The 25376-nt window shown below is 46.8% G+C and overlaps 1 long non-coding RNA gene across 1 annotated transcript in view; it reads right to left on the reverse strand.

Moving 5' to 3' along the window:
• Positions 1-825: 825 nt before the first annotated feature.
• Positions 826-25376, reverse strand: part of LOC138566068 (uncharacterized) — a 43489-nt gene continuing 18938 nt past the window's right edge. Inside the window, exons 3-4 of the long non-coding RNA XR_011301826.1 lie at positions 22540-22567; positions 826-876 (exon numbers count right to left, since the gene is read on the reverse strand). This is a non-coding gene — a long non-coding RNA (uncharacterized lncRNA). The remainder of the gene's footprint in view (positions 877-22539; positions 22568-25376) is intronic.

Consider the following 25376-nt stretch of genomic DNA (forward strand, 5'->3'; position numbering starts at 1 on the left):
TCCTGTCAATGGCTTTCCTCACGGGCTCCCACGAGGAAAGCCCTAAATATCGAGTTCAAGCTATTCGGTGCAGATTAGGAAAGTGATCTACAGATATGTCTCAATGTAGCCCGGATGAAAACCTGTTATAGGTTGAAACACTGGATGGCTTTTTCTTTGCTTGTTCAGTTAGAAATAATGGAACGTTATCTTGTGTATGTTGAGTTAGAGTGAACCATCTGTTTTAAGTGTTTAGTTTAATAAATCCTCAAAACATCATTGGCATTTGAATTCAATATTGAAGGGACATCAAAATACAACCAGTATTTGAGGCATAAACTGCTGCAATTCAAGACTTAAGGGTTTGGTGCTGGAACTAGATCTTTTAGACTGTCTACAAGAAGGATAGGCAAGGAAGAAAGAATATGAGAAACAAAAATGGACATGGAAATGAGACTAGAAAGCGGGAATAGGAAACAGAATAGACACTATAAAGAGACCGGTACTATGAAAAGGGAATGTGATTGAGAGGAATGTTCAACAAATATCACCTGATTAATATATCATTCCAAATAGAATGGACCCAGGAACTGGCTATATCCCAACTAGATTACTGCAACAGCATGTATGTGTTTATAAGCCACCCCAAGAAAAATATCCATCTCCTACTTATGTGTCTCATGCGATCTTCGGTCTCAAGCATAGGGACTAGCTTTTACTCCTTTAGATAATAAATGCTATGGATGGGGCAACAGAAATATCCACAAAACCATCCTCTGACTCACAAGGCCTTTTGCAATGTAGCATCAAATTATGGCCTTTTGCAATGTAGCATCAAATTATATACCTACTAGATCCCTTGGTTCAGCATCTTCAAACAACTGCAACTCGACAGTCCTAGGAAAAAAAGGACCAGACAAGATTAGTCTCAACCCAAGGCTTCATCACCCAAGGCTCTAATTATTCAAGACCCTGAAAGAATGGAAAGACCCAGCAAAAACGCAAAGGCCCCTCGGCAGAACATTATTCCGGGTGGGGGGGGGAGGCAGAGGCCTGGATAAGTGACAGAGGCCCCGGAGGGGGAGCGACAGAGGCCAGGGGCGAGCGGCAGGGGCCCAGGGGGGGGGGGGCTGGTGAGGGGATTGGGGCTGGAGGCAGGCAGAGACCCCAGGTGGGAGGGGGGGTGGGAAGCAGAGACCCCAGGGGGGAGGAGGCAAGAGACAGAAACCCCAGGGGGAGGGGGGGCAGAGGCAGAGACCCCAGGGGGACGGGGGGCATGAGGCAGGCAGAGACCCCGGGGAGGGGGGGCGAGAAGCAGAGACCCCGGGGAGGGGGGGGGGGGCGAGAAGCAGAGACCCCAGGGGGGACTAGAGGCAGAGACCCCAGGGGGGGCGAGAGGCAGAGGGAACAAAGATAGACTGACTAGGCCTTGTGTCATTTGGGCCGTGCAAGTGTGTTAGGGAGAATTCTCATTTTATGGCTAATTTCCCTCACCTAGTGAGTCCCCCAGCAGCTTTGCTGGATTTCTGGAATTTATTTTTTCCACTTGGTAAGAGTGAGAGTTTTTCCCCCATGTTTTGCCATGTGTATTTCCTCTGTTTTGTGATTCTGGACTCTGGAGTACACCACTTCAGTAGCCCCCTTCTTGTGTGTGTTACACAGAACCTTCAGTGCAGTGACACAGGGTTGTCTTTTAGGCTTCCCACCGACTCCATTTCTGGGGCTGACTGCTGTCCCCCAGAAAAGGGTAACGTTGCCATTAACTTTACTTAGTCATTTAACCACAGATCCAGTACACCCCATCTTACATGGAGTACTGGAAAAGGTTACTCCTTAGCCCTTTTTATCTGTACCTCCTAGAGCCTTGTTTTGCTCTTTTCACATTTAGACTTGGCTCGTGGCAATGGTATCTACCCTAACTTTTCTGCCGCGTTTATACTATATAACTGTGGTACTGTTTTAGACTATTACATTAGCCTCAAACATAAACCCGTTTGCCCAAATACTCTTTCTTTTGGCTCCGGTCGGGATTAGTCACCATTTCTTTTTGTTAAAGTCCTTCTTGTGTTTTACTTTGCGCAGCAAACCAGGTTTGCCTCCTTTGTTCACTGTCTTTTGGAGGGCTTCTGCCAAGAAGCCCTCCGCTAGGCGCATGGGTGTCTAGGTAGGCTTAATGTGAGGGAGGGGTGTAATCACCCCCTGCACAGGGTATTCTAGGTAACCCAAGTCGCACTTTGCCATGATTGACTGAGGTGGTTGTCCGGGCTGGACAACCCCCCTGCTGCGTGATTGACAGCCAGGCTGCGTGAATGGGGGCTTTTTCGCATAAAAGGCAGGACTCTTGGGCTGGAAGTCAGAGTCGGAACTGGAACTACAAGGAAACGAAGAGAAGCGGAGAAGAAGACGGCTGCTGCAACTACCCCAGTCCTGAGCTATCTACCCTTCGACGACCAGAGAAGATCCAGTCCGGAGTCGTCTTCCCTTGAGCTTGGTGGGGTCAACCAGCTCATCTTCCACCGTCAGAGGATCCTCTTCGTGGTCGAAATTGCTGCACACTGCTGTAGTGGTCCGGATAGCCACCTGAAGAGCCTCTCCTGTTTTAAAGGAGCGCACCTTTTATTCACCGTCGCTGTTGCTGGCTTCATCCCTGTGTGGTGCAGACCCCTCCAGACGTCGTCCTCCTTGCCGAATCTCCAGGAACCGTGGGTCTGCAGGAAACTACCAGCAACAACTGCCGTGGCACCAGCTTCTCCCTTGAATAAGGTACTGTGTTCTGCTTTGAGGAACGAGGGTGAACCCCTTTTCTCCTCTTCCAAGACGTGTCCTTATCTTCCCTCCTTCTTATAACTTTTGCTTCTTCTGTTGACAATATCTAAGTACTCCCAGCAAAGTTGAATCTTGAACTGTCCGACTGTGTGATCCTCGACAACAGGAACCCGGTTCCACTTGACACTGGCTCCGGCCTATTGACTCTTGTATTTCTGTCAACGGGTGTTCTCCTATTCTGTCTGCCCTGACAAAAGTATTGCCTATGATTTTTGCCCCCAACTCTCTGGTTAACTTAGGTGCTAAGTGTGTTGTTGCCCCGGTAACATTTCTTGCCGCGGATACGCGTATCTTTAGTAAGACTGAACTGTCATTACTGTCAAAAAGTGGTCGCATAGGTATTCCCGGTTATGTCTTTTGTTTCACAACACGGTCCGCTAAAACATAGGGTACTTACCTTGAGTTATACTGCACCAAATGAATTGATTGTGTGTAGTGTATTTTACGTGTGGTTTTGAATTTATAGAAGTGTTGTGTTTTATAACAGATGGTTTTAAAAAAAAAGTGCTTATATTTTTTACCTGATACTTTGAGTCAGTGTTTGCTTGAGTCACAGTAATTGTGGTCCCTTTGTGTAATCTCTTCTACTGCTCATATTCTCGAGATAAGCCTGGCTGCTCTGCTACTGCTACATAGTAGTACAGGCTTGTACCAAAGGTGAACTTGTATTACCACTTGTAGTCTTAATTGTGTGTAGTGGTCCGTAAGGGCATTGCAAAGGATTCTGCGTAACAAAGTGCAGTAACAAGAAATGTAGAGGGTGGTGGCGAGTGCTGGTCAGGGCAGAAAAAGGGCCCATGGGTTCAGCGAGTGCTAAGGAGAAGCCAACTGGACAAGTGCCAGGGGAATGCAGAGAGTGCAAGGGAAGAAGGTTCACATGCTAAGCGCGAGGGACAGGGCTGAAAGGGCTCAATGGGGAGCAGGCCTAGCCACTGCAGGGGGAGGGAGCCCGGAAAGGTAAGTGCAGGTGGGGAGGTAGGCAGTTGGGGGAGACCAAGTCTAAAGGGGGCAGGGTGGTCGAGGAGTTCCTGAGCCCTACAAGAATGTAGAGAAGCCCCTCAATGCTCATAGAAGAAAAAAAAATGTAACCCACTGGGGCGCGGGGGAGGCTCAGCACACCTCTTGGAGGATGAACAAGGTGTATTTCCACAAAAATAAAGCTGCGCAAGCTATCAGCTGTGTTACCAAAATGGGAACAAGCAAGACTTTAAGGCATACAGTGTCAGTGACGTAAATTACGGTATCTGGTCATTGCATCGAATGCAATAGCATCGAATGCCAAACCAGAGAAAAAAAACATCAGAAGGTAAAGGGTTTAGTTTAAGTAAAATGGGTTTTAAAGGTTAATAAAGGGGGCTTGGGGGGACTCCTCCATTAAAAAAAAAAACATGAAAAAAATGCATTGAATGCTTTTTTTCCTCTGGTTTGGCATTCAACGCTATTGCATTCAATGCAATGACTATAAACCGTAAATTACATACATTACACATCAAAATGGCTGGTTGGCACAACCCTATACTGTTAGGGAGAATTCTCCAGAAAGGCTAATTACCCTTACCTACCGAGTCTCTCAGCAGCTTTGCTGGATTTCTATGATTTTATTTTCACCTGGTAAGGGTGTGAGCCTTTTTTTCCCACTCTTACATATGTTTTGCTGTTTGTGTTTAACATTTTTCTGTTCATAGACTGGAGACTCACCTACTCCATAGGAATTATCTTTTTTTATGTGTGTTACACAGCACCCTTAGTGCAGTGACACAGGGTTGTCTTTTTCAGACTTCCCACACTAAACTCCTTTTCTGGGACGGACTACTGTCTCCCAGAACATGTAAAGTTGTGATTGACTTTATTAGTCTTTTTAAACTCACAGACCCAGTACAACCTATCTTACATAGAGTAATGGAAAGGGTTAATAGTTATCCCTTTTTGTCTGTCTCTCATGGAACATTGTTTCGTTCCCTTTTCATTAAGATTTGGCTGGTGGCAGTGGTATCTACCATAATTTTCCTACCGCGGTTTATTTAAATAGCCCTGGTACTGTTTTAGGCTATCTTGGTAGCCTCGAACTTAAACCCGCTGGACCACATTTACTTTCATTTGGTTCCGACTGGGTTTATTCGCCATTTCCTTTTGTAAAAGTCTTTCTCGTGTTTTACTCTGCACGCCATACCAGGTTTGGTTCCCTTGTTCACTGTCCTTTGGCAGGCTTTTGCACAGAAGCCCTCCTTAGGCGTCTGAATGTCTGGGGAGGCAGGATCTGAGGGAGGGGTTTTAGGACCCTGCCACGGGTTCCCTTGGTAACCCAAGTGGCACTCCTGTTTGATTGGCCATGTGACTGTCCTGACAGGACAGCCACCCTGCTGTGTGATTGACAGCCAGGCTGTGTGAATGGGGGAAAACTGCATAAAAAGCAGGTCTCTGGGACTAGGAAGGCAGAGTCGCCACTGGATCGAGATAAGCGAAGAGAAGCTGAAGGAAGGGGACCACTACCACGACTGAACCTCCTGGTGAAGCCCTGCTGCGGGTCCGAATCTCCAAACTTCGACGACCGAGAATATCTGCAAGGAATCTTCTTCCCCTGAGCTGATGGGACCAACCAGTTCGCCCAAACACCAAGAAAGGCCTCCCTCTCCTGGTCGAATTTGCTGTGCACAGCTGCAGTGAACCGTATAGCCAGGAAGCTCGGACCCTGTTTGGGTTTTAAGGAACGGACCTTTTATTTGTTGCTGTGCTTCGCTGCTGGTTTCTTCCCTGGGCAGTGCAGGACCCTCCAGTCTTCCTCCTTCGTGTCAGTCCGACAGTCGCTTCAGGAACCGTGAGCCTGCACAATCTGCCAGGAACTTCTGCCTCAGCTACAGCCTCCTTCTTCATTTAAGGTACTGTTTAAATCTGGTTGTTCGTTCCATCCCACCGCGGTGAAAGTGTTTGAAATCTTTCTCCAAATTTGATGGCTTGTCCTTCTCTACTCTTTTAAATAACTTTTCTTCCACCAACTTCGTTTCGAACTCTTGGCAAAGACTTAACCGCAAACTACTCTGAACTGTGGGATCCCGAGCAAAGACTGTGACCCATTAACATTGACCCAGGCCTATTGATTTGAATCCTCATGGTAGAGAGCCTTTTCTAGATTGCCCGACTATTCACTTGTTGGTGCTGCTTGATTTTGGTAACCTTGTCTTTCCCTCCCTTTTTAAATTGCTGGAGTGCCATTTGCTCACACTTCATTTTGAGCTTAACTTGTCCAGAATTCATTGGGTGTGGTGCAGTGTATTAGGACTGTGGTTTTTCTGCTGCTTGTTAATAGTGAACTGTTTTATAACTGATGTGTAAATAAATGTATATTCTTTTACTCATAAACCTTGAGTCAGTGTTTGCTTGAACCATAGTAACTCCTGTCCTTTCCGATACTGCTCACTTTACTCTTGAGATAAGTCTGGCTGCTCAGCCATCGCTACCACTTTCCTGTGTAGTACAGGCTTAATTTGTACTTCCACTTGTAGTCTTAATTATATGTGGTGTTCCCAAAAGGTACTGCATGTGATTCTGCCTAACATATACATAGGCTACGTGCTCCATAGGGGATGCCAGGGCATTGTCCTAGCACCTTCTGTCCTATGTGGGCTCCTCACACTGTTCTCCTTGCAAGTGTTGTGCCAAGCCTTTTTTCCCTCCAACCTTATGTGCATGTGGTACTGCAGACAAGGTGATATGAAGTCACTGATTCATAAACCCCAGCTCGATACCAGACACTGGCACCCGTCCAAAGCTCCCCACATGCACAAATCACATTGCTCATGGTTAAGGCAGCTTGTCCCCACTTTCTCTCATCGATTGGGGTCACCCAGGTATGGTCAGGGGGTCTGGCACTGGATGGTACCTTGGAATTCTGGTGCCTTGGGACGGGGGTCATCAGGGCATTATTACTTAAGTCTGGGACAGGTTGAAGGCTCATGCCCTCCTACTCGTGGGATTGTGATAATGAAATGTCATGTCATTTGTAACGTGCCTCTACACAAGTATTTTGTTGGGAGCTCTCAGCCCCCTCAGGGACTTGCGGGGCACATTCCTCCTGGGGAACGAACGCTGGCAACATAAGAGAATATTATGTTATTTAAACTTAGTAAAGCACACGTACGCCCAGGGGCATCTTGGCGCTGGTGTGTGAGTGAGGAGATCTTTTACCATAACAGAACTGGACAGTTAGAACAGGGTGAGTTTCAATAATCTTCGAAAGACGAGATGATCAGTGGTACCACATAGGGCCAGAGGGAGATCATTCCAGGCTCTGGCAGCCCGCACAGAGAAGGCACGCCCTCGTTTATGTGACAAATGCTATCTACAAGAAAAGCAGATTGAGGTCTCAACAGGCGGACCGGTACATAGTGAGTAAGTACTCCGCTCCCATGCCATAAAAGGCACGGTCCACAATACACATGGACTTAAAAAACAGATCCAAATGGCAACAGGGTGCCAATGAAGTTTCTTCAGCCGAGGTGACATGTGAGATTCGAAAAGGGAGGCAGAATATGGATCGAGCAGATGCATTCTGTAAAAGGTGAAGCCTGTTAATCAGGTAGTGTGGTTGGGCAAGAGAGAGTTGCAGTAGTTGAGATACCAGTGCAGCCACCACTGGGGCCTGACTGTCAACAGGGATAAAAGGCAAGACCTTACGCAAAATGCAGATCTTAAGGTGACCAGCTCTGCATACCGCGGCCACCTGGTTATCCAGGGCATGGGAAGCAGAGATTCTGACCTCTAGGTTCCAGACCGATTGGACTGGCACTGGTACGGGGCCAAGACTAGTCGCCCAGAATTCCGAGGTCCAAAAGAATTGGGGAGATGTGGTACCCACAACCAGGACCTCGGTCTTACTGCCGGTAAGCTTCAGTAAGTTTCTCATCATCTACAACCCCAGGTCCTCAGGGCAATTCTTTAACAGAAGCACTGTGTCAAAATTTCTGGGGTCAAGACGGACAATAATCTGTGTATCATCTGCATAGAAGTAATAGCGAATCCCACGTGCCCGGATGAGAAGCAGGAGAGGTCTAACAGAGACGGGGAACAGTGCCGATCTCAGGGGGACACCACAGAGAAGAGAGAGCAGATCCGAATGGAAAGGGGCGATAGATAGACTGGGACCAATGGGCAGGAAAGAAGTGAACCAGTCGAGAGCTTGGCCGGACAGGCCGGCGTCTGAGAGACGGGAGATCAAGATGGAATGATCCAACTGTGTCGAAAGCAGCCGACAGATCTAACAAGACGACTGCTCCGACACCACCATTATCCACCAGGCGCGCCAAATCGTCCAATACAGAGTTCAGGACCGATTCCCTGCCCCTGCCTGGCCTGAACCCAGACTGAAATGAATCAAAACAGTCAGAGGACTCCAGAAAGCTGGACAAGAGAGGGGACACCAGTGCTTCCATCACCTTCATGAGAAACAGAAGGGAGATCGGACGGTAGTTAGTCAGTACGTCTGGATCAAGAGAAGGCTTCTTTAAATGTGAACCACCAGCGCATGCTTGAGGGATGATGGGATTACTCCACTGGAAAAAGGCATTGACAGCCGTGGTAATGTGCTCAATCGGATCGCCAGATGCAATCTTGAGGAGAGCCAACGGTATAGCATCAGCAGAAGAAGCAGACTTCAATTTCTAGACAGCCGACAGTACATCAGAGGTTGACAATAGAGGGAAAGAGGACCAGGATCCGTTAGCAGGAGGGGGATCAACAGCAACTGTGTCTGTATTTGCAAGAAGCAGGCCATCCTTTATATGGTCATGGATGGCAGAGATTTTATCTAAAAAGAACGCGGAGAGAAAGTCACATAGACCCTGTGATGGTGGAACAGAGCCAACACCTTTCTCAGGTGATAGTGATTGCACAAGATTAAAGAGGGCCTTGGGTTTGTTTAAGGTCACCTGTACATTGTGACTGTAATAGAGTTTCTTGGCAGTAACCACTGCCTTATGGTACATTGAGAGAGAGGAGTGAAATAGTTTTTTGGCTATGTTAGAATAGCCGAGGCGCCACTTTTATTCCTCCTGCCTACAGCATAGTTTATAGGCTCAGGAAAGCGAGCTTTCCGTTTATAAAGTCTAGCAGGAGCCAACAGGAGCTAGCAGGTCGGCAGTTGCCAACAACACAATCTCCAAAACAGGTAGAGAGTGGCTTCATGGGTGTGCCGCACTGTGCATGCAAAGCAGTAATGAGTGCAGAGTTGGATACTCTGGTCCAGCTAAGCTTAGAAATGGCAGGTTTGATGGGCAGAGACGGGGTACCTGGCAAGGATTCGTGAAAGATACCAGGTTTTGGTCGGGCCATAGTACTGGACTAAGAGTGACTGAAGAAAGAAAGTCTGTGCTGAGTAGGTCCGTAACCCGCTAACAGAGAACTAGATCCTGCATCAGGAACATAAAGCTGGAAACCTACCCTGCAGCGGTGGTATTAGCAGGGAGATTAAAGTCCCAAACAATAAGCAGGTCAGGATGTTTAGTTTGTAACTCCAACACAAAGGCAGGGAATTCAGCATAAAATGAGGTGTCTGACCCTGGTGGGCAGTAAGCCACCAGGACAGTGAGTGTACAGGTAGGAGAAACAGATACGACAAAGTACACATTCCATTTTCAAAGCATATTAGGGATGGAATGGGAGACCCTGTATTTGGTTTTGTGGATCAGAGCTACCCCATCTCCAGGGTGGGGAGCTGAACGGTCCACATGCACAAGTTCATAACTAGAAGGGAGGGCTTGAACAATTGCAGGACCAAAGGATTCCACAAGCCATGTTTCCAGCAGGAACAGGAAAGAGAGTTGATTATTGGCCAGGAGGTCATAGCATTCCAAAGAGTGGGCAGGTAGCGAGTGGGTATTTCACAGATCACAATGCAAATCGGCAGTATGACTGCTGTCTGAAATAGCTGGGGTAGTCTGAAAGCCCAAAGGCCATTTGGTATCAAGGGGGGCCAAGGATGACATGTATTACTCACCCTAATAACATTTTTAATGATTGTATCTGCTTAGATTCACATGTTGTGCATATGGTCCGACATCCAGTGGTAACCGCGGAGTATTGAATCTGGTCTTTTTCGGGGACCGAAAGGGGACGTCAGTATAGGCGTGTCTGTAACACTATGCCTATCGTGACGTGTAGTGTACCAAAAGTCCCTCACACGCCAAGGTCCCTCCGATTGTATTTTTTCTGCATTGAGGGAGCCCAAGGCTATAGTGAGTGAGTACATAAAAAGAGAGAAAGTAGTAAGACGTCTATGTTCCTTCCACCCGAGCGGGAGGAAGGTTTGGCGCATGTGAATCTAAGCAGAATAAATCATCAGAAATACTATTACGGTGAGTAATGCATATCTTCCGATGCTTGTTAATCTGCTTAGAATCACATGCTGTGCATAGACTAGCGAGCAGTACCCGGAGTTGGAGGTGGGTTGTGAGAAGGAACAGTAGGGAAAAAGATGTCTTAATACTGCTTGTCCCACCTGAGAATCAGATCTAGAATGAGTGTCTAGGCAATAGTGTTTTGTAAAGGTGTGAACAGAACTCCAGGTTGCCGCTTTGAAAATGGACTCAAGGGGAACATTTGCAAAGAATGCTATGGAAGCCCCAGTGCCCCGAGTAGAGTGTGCTTTAGGCTTGAAGCGCAGTTCTCTCTTAGCAAGAGTGTAGCACAGTGTGATGCATTTAACAATCCATCTTAAGATAGCTGACTTAGAGACAGGATCCCCTTCTCTGCCAGCTACCACTGAAACGAAAAACTGGTTTGTCTTCCTCAGTGGTCTCGTCCTTTCCATGTAAAACATGACTGCTCTGCACACATCCAGTGTGTGAAGGCTTCTCTCAGCCATGCTAGTGGGATTCTGGAAGAACGTAGGTAGTTATCGATTGGTTCATGTGGAACTTCGAAATGAACTTAGGGGCAAATCGGGGATGAGTGTGCAGAACCACCTTATCCCTGTGGACTGTAACAAAAGGGTCTAGAATTGAAAGGGCCTGTAGTTCACTAACCCTTCTGATAGAAGTGATAGCCATTAGGAAGGCCGTTTTATAAGTAAGGTGTTCTAGACTTGCTTTATGCATTGGTTCAAAGGGAGACCCCATGAGCCTTGTTAGTACCACATTTAGATCCCATCCGGGAGCTGGGTTAGAAACGGGGGAATTAATTCTCTTAACCCCTTCCATAAAAGCCTTAATAACAGGTATCTTCCACCATGACACCTTCTGTTGTGACGTGGTGTAGGCTGAAAGAGCAGCCAGATTAACCTTTAGTGAATTAAAAACCAGACATGAGTCTAACAAGTGGGTCAGGTACAATGCAGTGTGGGTAGGAGAGCAGTCAATGGGATTGACGCCCTTGGTATTACACCAGATGACAAAGCGTTTTCACTTGCTAGAATAGCAATAACGAGTATTGGGTTTTCTAGCTTCCCTGAATATGTCCATGCATCTCTGAGGGAGCTGAAGGTGTCCAAACTGTAAGACCTCAGGAGCCAGGCCGCTAAGTTCAGAGTTTGCGGGCATGGGTGTAGCATCTCCCCTCCTTCTTGAGACAACATGTTGTACGGGCAGGGTAGTTTCACAGGAGGGAGAGGGACATTTCCATCAGATGGGAGAACCAGGGTTGGCGGGTCCACATAGGGGCCACCAATATCACGGTGACTGGTTCCTGGTGCATCTTGTGCACAATCTTGTTGAGCAGAGGAGTCGGGGGCCGGGGGGGGGGGGGGAGCGTAGACAAATTTCCCTGACCATGTTATCCAGAGTCTGTTACCCTTGGAGCAGTTCTGGGGGTATCTGGAGGCATAGTCTTGGCATTGGGCGTTCTCCTGAGATGCGAACAGGTCGATCTCTAGGAAGCCCCATTCTGCAAAAATGTTGGAGACGAGGTCTTCGTGTAGACGCCATTCGTACTCTAAAGGCAGTGGAAAATATATGCTGAGCACGTCCGCTAGAAGATTGAGTCCTTCTGGGACGTGTTGGGACAGCAGGAACATCTTGTGTTTGAGAGCCCATATCCAAATGTTCTGGGAAAACTTGTATTGCCCTGGAAAGTGTGCGCCCCCCTGTTTGTTTACGTAATACATGGCTGTGATGCTGTCTGTCAGTATCAGAACTGTCTGCCCCTGTAGCTGTGTCTGAAAGTCCTTCAGGGCTTTGAATACTGCCAATAGCTCTAACAGGTTTATATGGTTGCACGCTACTTGAGGGGACCACACTCCATGCGCTGTCTGCTGAAGCAGGAGAGCCCCCACCCCGTGAGAGATGTGTCTGTCATGAAATTGGCTTCTACTGCGGGCGTGGTGAAGGTTTTCCCCTTCAAGAGGTTTTCCCTCGACCACCACTGCAGAGAGAGAACGAGGGCTGGCGAGACAACTACCAGATCCTCCCATTGTCCGCTGGTCTGAAACCACTGGCTGTTGAGCCAACGCATGACGCCATCATGCATAGAAGCAGCATGGCTTTGGGTACCATCAACTCCTGACTGGCCACATATTGAGGGATCTGATGAAGCATGTTCTGAACCCTCTCGTTGGAGGGGAAGACGAGGCCGTCTTTCGTCCGAATCAGAGCCCCCAGAAACTGTTTTACTTGACTGGGGACTAAGCTGGATTTCTTCTCATTGATAGCGAATCCCAGACTGAACAGAAGGTCTATGGTCTTCTGGGTGTTCAAGAAACATGTCTTATAAGAGTCCCTTGTTACGAGCCAGTCGTCGAGGTAAGGGTAAACCGGGACGGATAGTCTGCGCAGGTGTACCGCCACCACTGCCAGGACCTTTGTTAACACCCTTGGTGCTGAGGCAATGCCGAAGGGGAGTACTTTGAATTCATAGTGCCTGTCCTCTATCATGAACCTTAGATATTTCCTGTGCGCTGGCAACATTGAAATATGAAAGTATGCATCTTTCATGTCCAGTGTTGCCATGTAGTCCCCCTGTTTCAACAGTGGGATTACTTCCTGCAGTGTTACCATACAAAACATTTGAGGTTTGACAAATATGTTCGCTGGGCGCAAGTCTAGAACAGGGCGCATGATGAGGTCCTTTTTGGGTACAAGGAAGTACACTGAATAAATACCCTTGTTTACCTGCAGAATAGGGACTGCTTCTATGGCGTCCTTTTCCAGAAGCGCCTCCACCTCTTGAATCAGGATCTAGGTGGTCCGGTCGAGCGAATTCCACGCAGTACCTGTGGGTGACTGTCTTTATGACCCACTGGTAGGATGTTATCCCGCCCATGCCGAAAGGAAAGATGTTAATCGCCCCCCAACCGGGATGACACGGTAGGGGACCTGGATCTGTTGGTCATTTCTGACCAGAGGCTGCGGATCCTCTGGAGTTGGGGCCTCTGCCTTAGCCGCAATGCCGACCCCTAGGTGGTTAGTTGGCAGGGCTGCCGGATGCTTGTCCAGTGCTCCAGTTTTCTGTATTGTAGAAGCCAAAATTTGTTTGGGTACAGCCTCCTGGATGGCGATCTTAAAGTGTTCTGCTGCCTTCCTTAAGATGGCATTGAAAGCCATCTGATCGTCTACAGGCGAAGCCTGGCGGGCCGGAGTGGAAGGAGGGGAAACCAGACACAGGACATCTGTTTCCAGATCGTGAGCAGGGAGTGCCCATGGCTCCGTCTCCACCTGCTGCGTTTCCTCCCAGTTGCCCATGGCATCCACCTGGTCATCAGTATAGTCTTGCAGGAAGGAAGTATCCCCTTCCTCATCATAGAAGTCTTGGCAAGTGTCCATCTGAACTACATCCTCATGGTGGACAGAAGCAAAATGATCGTGAGGTTCTAAATGTTCAGGAAATGTGAAGCCGACATAAAAGGGGGGTCCTCTCGAAGTCTCTTGTGGGAAGGATGCTCTGAAAGCTAGACAATCCTTTCCAAGCGCAAGCGATCCATGCACCCTTCGAACTTTTCCCTCGTCCATTTAGATGAACCAGAAAGGGCAAAAGGTGAAAAGCCTTCGTCTTCCTCTCTTTGGCATCGAAATTTGCCACTATGAGTGCTGGACAAAGGCTCCTGACTGTCCTTGTAGGCCTTGCGAAAACCGGGGTGCTGTGGTGTGTCTTTAGACGTGTCTGCGGCACGCTCCATGCATTTCGTCAGTTCCTTAGGTGCCAGCCAACCGCCGAAGTAATCCTAGCGTAACTTTCTTCAATGTCTGCCGAATCGGGGCGGGATGAAGAGTCAGGAGGCCTAGCAGTAGATTTTCTGCCTACGGCGAGACTAGAGGGCCTAGCGGTAGACTTTTCTTCTACCGAATGGTTAGGAGGCTTAGCGGTAGGTTGTGGGCCTACTGGGGCCTTAGGGGGTGCCGGAGCGAAGACTGATCGCGATTCGGCGGCCAAATGTGATTTAGAGCTAGCGACCTTCGTTTTTGAGTGCCCAGTCGCAAAGCACTGCTGCGGATGCGGGGAAGGCTCTAGATCTGCAAGATCAGAGGGCTCTGTCGAAATTTTGGGCGGTCCTGTTGGTGCTTTCACCCGTTTCGGCAGAACCGTTGATACCGGCAACAGGGTTGTGTGCTTGGTGTGGGATTTCTGTACGCCTTTGTCGCCGGGTGCTGTCCCCATAGCGTGACTCACGTCAGGCCTAGAGGGGTCGGGGTGGGTGTTGCAGACTTAGAAGCGTCCGTCGTAGGGTCGATGGCATCTGACACGGATGCCAGGTCATCACTAGTGCCCCTGTCACTTTCGGCGGGTGTGGCGGTGGGGAAAGAAGATCCAGCCCGCGACATGCCGTAGGTGGCCCAGAGCTTTACACGGTGCTCCTTAAGGGTCTTAGGCCAAAAGAGTCTACAGGCCGCACATCGCTTCTCATCATGATTTAGGGGTAGACAAGAATTACACTTCTCGTGCTCGTCTTTCCACGAGTATCTGACCCTACACTTAGGGCAGAACCTAAATGGTGTCCTTTTCATAGTGAAAGGTATTGACAAAGATGACCAGACCTAGAGGGCAAAGAGGGGGAAAGAGGAGAGACATAGCGAAAGACATGGCCACCCTGACCCCCACTCTCCCAACTGTGTAGGCCGGCCAGAGGGCCCGGCCACGTGGATGGCTCAGCTGCCGGATCTCAGGCGCTGAAATCCACTGCTGTAGAAGTTCCCGCAGTCTTCACCGAAGTTGCTTGAAGTGTGTGGTGTGTGTGAGAATGGCCAGTGGGTGGTCCGTCTCCTTGTATATAACTAAGAGAAACACCCTTTTCATTAGAACACAGAAACAACCTACTCCAATTTTCAATCTAGCTAAGCACACATTGAATCTCCTGCACTAGGGTTCTGTTGGGACCTGCTTCAGCCCCCGTCCACATGCCTAACCTCTTGGATTGCTTACCAGAGCCTAGCCAAATGCACACATGCACGCTAAGCCTTTTTCTTAGAATTTCCCATACCTGGACTTTGGGGCCAAAGGGCGTTCCTACCACAAAGCATCTTGATGCCATACAAATGGGAAAAGGCACTATATAAATGACAACTGTTAGGGATAATTCTCTGTAAAGGCGAATTTCCCAAACCTAGTGAGTCCCCCAGCAGCTTTGCTGGATTTTTGGGGTTTATTTTTTTCTCCTGCTAAGAGTGAGACTCTTTTACTCCCACTCTTAAGACATAATTTGATGGGTTCCTTTGTCTTTCCATGTGTTTTATTGGGCTATGGGGTCTTTTACTCCATAGGGTTTCATGTGTTTTTGATGTGGGTTACACAGCACCCTCCGTGCCGTAACCCTGGGGTGTTGTAGCGACCCCCAAACATAGACTCCATACCCTGGGACTGACTACTGTCTCCCAGGGCATGTAAAGTCACCATTGGCTTTACTAGTCCCAAATTATGAACAGAAACCAGTACAAACCGTCATATTGTGGACGTACTGGTCGGGGCAATTCGATTGCCCCGGGGTCTGTTGTTCGAGGGGGCACGTCTCCGTCCCCCCTGATCGAGTTTTGGCTGGTGGCAGTGGATACTACTTTTCAAATTCGACCGCGAATATATGTCTAGGGGATCTTCCCATTGTTCGAGGCTACCAACTTTAATTATTTAATTCCTATAGCCTCGAACAAACCGCTGGTTTACTTATTTCATATTAATTCACTGGTTGGTATATTTTATGCCAGAACTCGATTCTAAAATGGCGTTTGTGTTCTCTTCTGTGACTCCAACCCAAGTCGAGCCCTTTGTTCCACTTTTTGGCGGGCTTCTCCACAGAAGCTTCCAAAAGTGGTGCCACTCTGTCTGGGGAGGGGGTTTAGGCACCCTGGACTGAGTTTCCTGGGCAACTCAAGTCGCACTCTTGTATGATTGGCCCAAGTGGTGAGCCAGCCGGCTCACCACTTAGCATGTTTGATTGACAGCTAGGCTGAATGAATGGGGGTTTGCTGCATAAAAGCAGGGCTTTGGGGACTGGAACTTCAGAAGTCGCCACAGGACCTAAGAATCCGAAGAGGGAGAAGCTGAGCCGACCTGCAATGACGACGCCACCGGTGGAGCCCTGCTGAACCGTCTCACCACTTTTTCTGACGACAGAGGAGATCTCCAGTCCGGAGAGTCTTCTTCCTTTGACTGGTGGGGATAACCAGTTTTGCCTTCTTTTCACCTTCCTGGAGCATCTCGTGGCCGCCTTGCCCGTGCCAAGCACCCCGGCAACCGGAATACCACGGCTTACCACTACCGCAAAGAGAAGGGTAGTACCTTTTAACCGAAGAACTCAGTGGCTGGTTTCTTGCCTGGCAGTGCAACGACCTTCATCTTTCCTCCACGGCGAGACCTCTTCCGCTGGACGAAACACAGACATGCACCCACTGCCAGGAACAACTGCCCCCGCTGGAGCTTCCTTCACACTTAAGGTACTGTGTCCCGCCTGGCTTCCCTTGCGACAGATCGTTCGGGGTGACAGTAAAGCCTCGACTTTCTAACCTGGGCTGGCCTGGGACAACCAAGCTAACTTTTCCTGACTTTAATTTCAGCCTTTGTGTGCGAACTATCTACCAGACTCTTTGGGCATAACCCCACTGTGTGAACCTGGACCTCTTCTGCTTGCTCTCTCCTAGAGTGGGCCTTGCAATTGACTTCCTTGCTCTCCAGTAGAACTCTGCCTATCCTGCCTTACTGTGGTTCTTTTAAAAAGTATTGAAATGTGTGCGCTTCCATAACTCTGCCTTTTTCCCTCCCTTTTTAATAACTTATTAGAGTGCCATCTTATGTTAAGTGTTCACCTCTGTCTGAAAATAAGTGGTGTTTCTCATTAAGACTTGTCTAATAAGTAATTAGGGTTGTATATACATATAATAGTGACTGTATGCTGAATTTACTTTTCTCTTTGTGCTAGTGTAATCTACAAGTGGGTCTTTAAATAAATAACTATATACTTTTACACCAAAGCTCTGGTCAGTGTTTGCTTGTGCTACTGTATCCCTGTACCTATTGCGTATACTCTATATACTGCCTAACTCTTCTTGAGGGAAGTCTGACTGCTCAGCCACAGCTACCAAGTGAATCTGTGTGGTACAGACTGCTACCAAGTGTGTTTACTGCCAAACACCTGTAGTCTTAAATCTTTTGCAGTGGTCCCTAAGGGAACTGCACAGGTTTCTGCCTAACACCAACTACAATAGTTTCTTCTGCTTGTCGCAGCGAAGAGCCCTTTATCGTTGGTCAAACTATATCATCCATCTTGAGGCTGCGCAGCTTCTAAAGGATTTATTTAACAGTATTCATGCCTAAACAATGTCATGATTGGCTAGTGCAGTCTTAGTTGTAACTGGAAATTACAACATATACAACTATTATTGGCCGTGTGCAAGCCTGGTATCCAATTTCCTTCAGTATAATGACGTGGTTTAGTGCATCTTTTCATGGCCTTGAGGTAATTGTTAACCAGAGCCAATGTGGTTTTTGAAAAAACCTAACGTAACCCTTTTACAATGCCCTTGTGGATGTGCTGTGGGACGAGTGTGCAGTTATGGCTTCTAGTGAGGGATGCGCCATTGCTGTCGTTGAGGGACAGGCGCCAGCTTCCCTTTTCTTGGAAAGGGTAGCGTTACTGAATGTGTCTGCCAAGCCGCTCGGGCATTTACAACTCAGCTGGTATGAATGATAAACGTGTACAAAGGTGATTTGCGCTTCTTCATGGCAAGGGTGTTTTTGCCACTGTCATTCTTGGCACCGACACCCCGCCGCTGGGGCATGTCCCGAGATACTACACACTCTTACCCCACCCCTTGTGTCTGCACTCCATTCACACTCCCTTCCTCCCTTGGAGCCCCCACCCAGATAACCAAATGAGAGGCAGGACCAGTTGGCTGAGTGGAAATTAAATTGCCACAGAGTTATCTTACAGGTGTTCCGTTTCGCAGCAACCCTCAGGATTCTGCACCGAGGGTAGCATCCTAACCCACCCACCCCCGTTAAGGGCCTTGAGGACCCGTCGAAGGCCCCGTCTCTCCCTATCTGTACCTCTCTACCCCCAGGCCAACTTTTCTTTAATTTTCTCTTTTCATTTTCATCATTCATTTTCCCCATTTTGTTTTTTCATTTGTCATTTTTGCCTTTCTTTGATTTGTTCCATCCAACTTCTCCCTTTGTCCCTGATTATATATTCCTTTCTGAGCCTTTTTTCCCACTCTTACATGTGTTTTGCCATGTGTATTTCTACTGTTTGTGTGATCTTGGGCTCTGAAGCACACCACTCCATGAGCCCCACTTTTTGTATGTAATACACATCACCTTCAGTGCAGTAACACAGGGTCGTCTTCTTGACTTCCCACTGACTCAATTTTTCTAGGGCTGACTACTGTCCCCTAGAAACATGTAAAGTTGCTATTAACTTTATATAGTCACTTTAAAAACTACAGACCCAGTACACCCCATCTTACATGGAGTATTGGAAAGGGTTAATTCCTACCCCTTTTGGTCTGTGACCCTCTGAGCTTTGCTTTGCTCTTTTAACATTTAGACTTGGCTGGTGGCAGTGGTATCTACCCTAACCTTTCTACCGTGATTATACCATATAAACGTGGTACTGTTCCAGGCTATTGTGGTAGCCTCGAACTTAAACGCTTGCCCGAATACTTTTTATTTTGGCTCCGGTTGGGTTTATTCGTCATTTCTTTTTGTTAAATTCCTTCTTGTGTTTTACTTTGCGCGGCAAACCAGGTTTGCCTTCTTTGTTCACCGTCTTTTGGCGGGCTTCCACGAAAAAGACCTTCTTTGGCGCCTGGGTGTTTAGGTGGGCTGAATGTGAGGGAGGGGTGTAGTCACCCTCTGCACAGGGTCTCCTTGGAGACCCAAGTCGCACTTTGTAATGATTGGCTAAGGTGGTTGTCCGGGCTGGACAACCCCCCTGCTGAGTGATTGACAGCCAGGCTGTATGAATGGGGGATTTTCGCACAAAAGGCAGGACTCTTGGGCTGGAAGTCAGTCGTCACTAGAACTGCAAGGAACCGAAGAGAAGCAGAGAAGAAGACGGCTGCTGCACCCCCGAGTCCCAGTGAAGCCCTGCTGGAGCAATCTACCCTTCAACGACCAGAGAAGATCCAGTCCGGAGTCTTCTTCCCTTGAGCCTGGTGGGATCAACCAGCTCATCTTCCACAGCCAGAGGATCCTCTTTGTGGTTGAAATAGCTGCACACTGCTGTAGTGGTCTGGATAGCCATCTGAAGAGCCTCTCTTTTTTAAAGGAGTGCACCTTTTATTTACCGTTGCTGCTGCTGGCCGCAACACTGGATAGTGCAGATCCCTCCAGACATCCTCCATGTCTCCACGACTGAAGCTCCAGGAACCGCGAGTCTGCAGGAAACTACCAGGAACAACTGCCGGGGCACCAGCGTTCTACAACGAATAAGGTACTGTGTCCGACTTCGAGGAATTGGGGTGAACCCTTCTTCCTCACCAAAGGCTTGTCCTTTTCTTCCATCCCTCTTATAACTTTTGCCTCCTCTTCTGACAATATCTAAGTACTTCTGGAAACCTTGAATCGTGAACTGTTCTAACTGTGTGACCCTGTTCCACTTGACACTGGCGCAGGCCTATTGACTTTTATCTTCGTGTTAGAAGGTACCCTCTGATTCTCTCTGCCTTGACAAAAGTATTGCCTATGATTTTTATCCCCAACTCTCTTGTGTTAATTCATGTGCTAAGTGTGTTTGACTACGGTTACATTTTTTACCGCGGGTACGCGTATCTTTAGTAAGACCAAACTGTCATTACTGTCAAAAAGTGATCGCATATGTATTCCTGGAAATGTCTTTTGCTTCATAACAACGGTATGTCAAATCCTAAGGTAGTTACCTTGAATTGTATTGCACAAGGGGAATTGGTTGTGTGTAGTGTATTCGAAGTGCGATTTTATTTTACTAGAAGTGAAGTGGTTTGTGAACAGATGGTTTAAAAATAAATGTACTTATATTTTTTAACCCAAAACCTTGAGTCAGTGTTTCCTTGAGTCACAGTAATTGTAGTCCTATGTGTAATCTCTACTACTGCTCATTTGCTCTTGAGATAAGTCTGGCTGCGCAGTCACTGCTACCACTCTCTCTGTGTAGTACAGGCTTGTACCAAAGGTGAACTTGTATTACCACTTGTAGTCTTAACTCTGGGCAGTGGTCCCTAAGGGCACCGCATAGGATTCTGCCTAACACCCAGCTCCTTCCCTTTTCGCCATATTGTTCTCCACAGAGCCACCCCACCGTCAGCTACCTTCCCCCCCCAGATCCCATTAGCCATTCCTTCCCCATCTTCATCCCCTTACCCAGCTCCTAAAGGTCCTCCCCTAATTTTCCCGACCCTGCTCCTTGTTGCTCACTTCCCACAGCATACCAAGGACCCAATCCTAGGCACTGCCCAGATACCTCCCTAAGCTGACCCTTCAAATTCCCCAGTTTTCTTCCTAACCCCACCCTAACCGTCCCTCTTCCCAGGTTCACTTCCCCGTTCTCTCCCTACCCCCAATCTTTGTTTCATCATTACTTCTCAGAGACCCGTTTATCCCTAACTGCCTTCTTTCCTCCCCCTCCCCACGATGATTAAAAATAATGTTAGGAGGAAGGGAGACAAGGAATAAAAAAGGCACAGGGACAAAGAATAAGGGCATGGAAAAGGAACCAAGACTAGGGTGAGGAATAAGGAAGAGGGAGTAGAATTGGAGAGAAAGGAAGGGCTAGTATAGGTAAGAGCAACAAAAATGAGAAGAACTAGGTTGGAGAAGATGAAGGGGAGTAGGATGATCTATTAGAATGAGGAAGAGGGACCAAAATGATAAAGATACTGTAGTCTAGAATGAGGTTACACTAAAGTCTGAGCTACAGCACCAGCAATATATGTAAATCTACAATTTTAAAGCAATGTGGTTGGAAAACTAGAGTACCAAGATCATACAAATATCAAAAATATCAAGTTCCAGCAGCAAACCCAAAAGGTCTTCAATTACCAACAGTTTATGCCCCAAATACTGTATTCAATTCAAATTTCAATGAAATGTTTTATGAAGTTTCATTAAACCAAACACGAATAAAAGATTGTTCACTCTAACCAACAACCAATTATTTATAACAAGCAAAGAAAAAGCCAACACGAGTTTCAACCTATCACAGGTTATCAAGGCTAAATGGAGACAGTATCTGTAGATCTAATCTGCAACAAATACAAGCTGAATAGCGTGCACTTGAATTAACTTGATATTTAGAACATTCCACCGCAATGGAAAATAAACATTACGTAGCCTGTGTTCCTGAGACTGTCTTCTACGCCTTAGATTCCGAGTGAAAATGGTTTGGTCTTAACTGGGGTCACTACATTCCAGGTACATTACCTATTTGAATCGCTTATGAACAAATAGTGTTCCAAGCTTCTATATTGGAGGGACCTCTTTCAGGCTCTCTCAAGGGCGCCGATGAAGAAAGCCCAAAATATCAAGTTAATTCATGCGCAAGCTATTCAGTGCAGATTAGGAAAGCGATCTACAGATGTAATCTCAATTTAGCCCCAATGAGAACCTGCGATAGGTTGAAACGTGTTGGCTTTTTCTTTGCTTGTTCGGATAGAAATACTGAACTTTTCTTTTGTATGTTGAGTTAGAGTGAACAATCTGTTATTCGTGTTTGGTTTAATAAAACCTCATAAAACATTTCATTGAAATATGCATGGGATACGGAATGGGACATCAAAATACAACCACTTTGAGGCATAAACTACTGGTAATTCAAGACCTATGGGTTTGGCTGGAACTGGATATTGGGGTGGAAGAGAAACCAATATAGGGAACTAAGGCCTAAAGCAAGAAAGAGGCTAGGACAGAGCGCGGACTTTGGATTAGAGTCCAGGGACTAGAAAGAGGGACAGGGACTTTAGAATTACCCATGAGAACATAGTGTTCAGGAGTAAAACCAAGTTACTCAGAGTACCTATCTTTGTGAAATGTAAATCCCTCTCCATGAGTCAGATTTACTGAATGCAATTTCTTTGCAAGTCATCCTCCTTAATCGCAGACAAAGATGTTTATCAAAGTGGCAATTTCGTAATTAATATTATCATTAATTAATATCATCGAGCAACCTGCAAACGTAATGACTATGCAGTGGACTATTTCTCCATATCTTGCAGTGTTTGTAAATCTATCGCTTTACATTGGTACTTCATAGTATTCTTCATGTCAGATGTCCATACTGCACACAAGCAATACCACACCTGGGGCAGAATCCTTCAGACTGCTTCTAATAATAAAACATTCATTTCTACTTACCAGGGCTGAGCCATCTTCCTCCACTTCCCTAAAAAATAAACAAATATGAGATTTAATACAATATATTTATGTTCAAGAGAGAATATGCGCCAATCATGACCACCTACATATCACCCGAAGTAGCAGTTAAACCACGTGCCTGCTATTCTTGCATGGCATAATTGTCTGTTAGCAGACACCATCACACATTCTCTTCACAATTTGCCAGTCTAAAGAGAATGAATGAAGCCATACTGAATACTACGAGCCCATACAGTACGTGTCTGCATCATTCCAAACAGAAGACCCTAGGAACTGGCATATAGTGAGGCTTCATTTTCATTGGTTGCATCGAGTTGTCGAAAATGAATAGCGGTATCCCTTTAGAATTAGATTCCGTTTGATGTGAACAGGCAAAAAAAAGCTTAAAGAATAGCGGAGTGTGCATTTAAGCACCTCTGCAGGAACAGGGATCACAAAGGGTTGTAAAATGCACTTTACGTTAAGTTATGAAATTTGATATTTGTATAGCACCCAAATGTTATGGCTTCGAAGGGGGTGGGGGTGTCTAATAACCGCAGTCTGTGAAAGCGATATGGACACAGGGCCAGGGCAACTCATAGGAACACAGGGCCAGGGCGAATCATAGGGAGACAGTGCCAGGGCGACTCAGAGATCGACTCATATGGACACAGGGCGACTCATATGGACACAGGGCCAGGGCGACTCACGTGGACACAGGGCGACTCACATGGACACCGGGCGACTCATATGGACACCGGGCGACTCAGCCTTTTTTTTGGTCCTGTGTTCATATTGCTTTCACAGACTGCGGTTATCAGACGTTAAACGTCCCCTGCAAATGGTACTTTTTCATAAAGCTTACTCAAGTGGGCGAGTAGACTTTGAGTGCCCTGGGTGAGTGTCTGTAAAAGGTTAACTCCATGAATGGACAGAAATAGATACGATAAAATAGCTATGGAAACAGTTTGGCCACCTCTCACGTTTGTGCTTTTATACAAGGAAATCATAATCAGAGCAAAGTGAGTTCTAGAGGCTAAATACAGTGGATGGTATTGCAGCAGATAAGTAGCTGTACAGACTGGATGGAACTATTGATCACTACTTTGTGTACATATCTAGTTTGTTTTGCGTATTCATTATGTAAGAGGAAAGCCAGTAAGAGACTAAGCAGCGTGGTTGGCATAGCAGGCAGAGAACTGGACAAGGTAGTTGGAAAATTGTATTTTGTGGCCATCTCACTTTCGGGCTAGCTGGTATAAAGCAACAGCGGTGATAAGATGAGATGTACAGGAGTATGGGTTCAGATCAAGGGTTGAGCACCAGTCGGTCCAGTTGCAGCTGTATGTGACCAGTAGGTCGCAGAACTAAGTTTACCACCCAAAGTATGTGGCTGTGTAATCATGTACAAGTATTCACTTTTCTATATGATGCATCTTCCCCAGTAAAATGAAATCTAGTTGACACTGAGATTTAGATATACTAACCTAACGTTTACTGTAAAGCATGGAGACACTGCACTGTTTTACACTAGCAATACTGCAATTATGCAAGGAATGGTATTTCATGACTCTTTTAAAAAATATAAAGTTAACACATACTGGTCTTTGCCAGACAGGATTTAGTTGGTTTAATAAAGTGCCATCCGGATTGCTTCTGGCTTGCAATTATATGCGTAAAGAAATCTTGATAGGACTCCCAACACAGGTCTTTGGCACTTAATGGAGGAGATTATTACTGCAGTGAACAGAGGAAAAAATGGTAGAGAGCGACCCGAGTGCAGGGGAGCTGTGCTTTCATTGAACAGGGCCAGTAGCTATTTTTGCTTCACGGGTGTCCAATTAGCAAACCTACTGAATTGCATAGCAAACTGCTATACGAGACTGCTTATTTTATGCCTTGGGACCACCCAATTAAATTATAGTTTCAGCGAACACTGGGAAGTGAGTTTTGTTAATTCTGAATTTTAACAAAAAACGACCGCCCCATAGTGTTCCACCAAATTGGAATTAAATTCATATTTTAAATTACATCAGCTAAGGATCCACAGTTTTGCCCTTCCGCCCACTACAAAGGGAAATGATTTAAGGCAAGCAGACCGCCCCTACACCTTTTGGTTTCCCAGGCCTCAGTTAAACTTACATATAAATCCTCTCTGTGTAGGTGGCACCCGTGGCATGCAGCTGGTCCTAGTGCAATTCCATTTCTTACCTAACTGTGAAGCTTGAGCTTAACTTCTAAGCTCTGCCAAGCTTTGCCTAGGCTGTCTTGGGCACTGTTGTGATTGGGAGAGAGAATGCAGTGATTTGCGGTCCCCTATGAGGGAATTGGGATGTGCAATGCGATGGTTCTAAATATTGCCATCAATGCACAAGTATGGAGCATGTACGTCGCTGTAGGAGCTCAGCACTGCTTGTTAATGTAATGGACATTTGAAACGCACACTATCACCACCGGAGTGGTCCCCTGGCGGATCTGAAAAGGAAAGGGGATGGGGTGAGTTAGTAGGACCGAGTAGGAAATGTGCTGTTGGCAGTAGTTCGGTTAGCATTTTTCACTGAGCTTTCGGTTGGTAGCTGTCGTGCTCTGTTAGGCAAGGCTATGTGTGATTGGTATTGGGATGAAATGAAGTTCCTGGGGTTTGGTTTGAGATTCAGTGGGTTTGTTAGTGGATTGCTATCTAGATGTGATGCATGCTAATTTCAAAATTCTTTCTAGATGTGGTGAGTGAATATCTCTGAATTTTCATCTAAATGCGGCCCAGGCTGAGATTCACAAGTCCCGTCTAGATGTGACGCAGCCTAATATTCACAATTCTATCTAAATGTGGCACTGAA

This window comes from Ambystoma mexicanum, chromosome 2p (genome assembly GCF_040938575.1).
Source record: "Ambystoma mexicanum isolate Mex_15411 chromosome 2p, UKY_AmexF1_1, whole genome shotgun sequence".
In the NCBI taxonomy this organism is placed as follows: Eukaryota; Metazoa; Chordata; class Amphibia; order Caudata; family Ambystomatidae; genus Ambystoma; species Ambystoma mexicanum.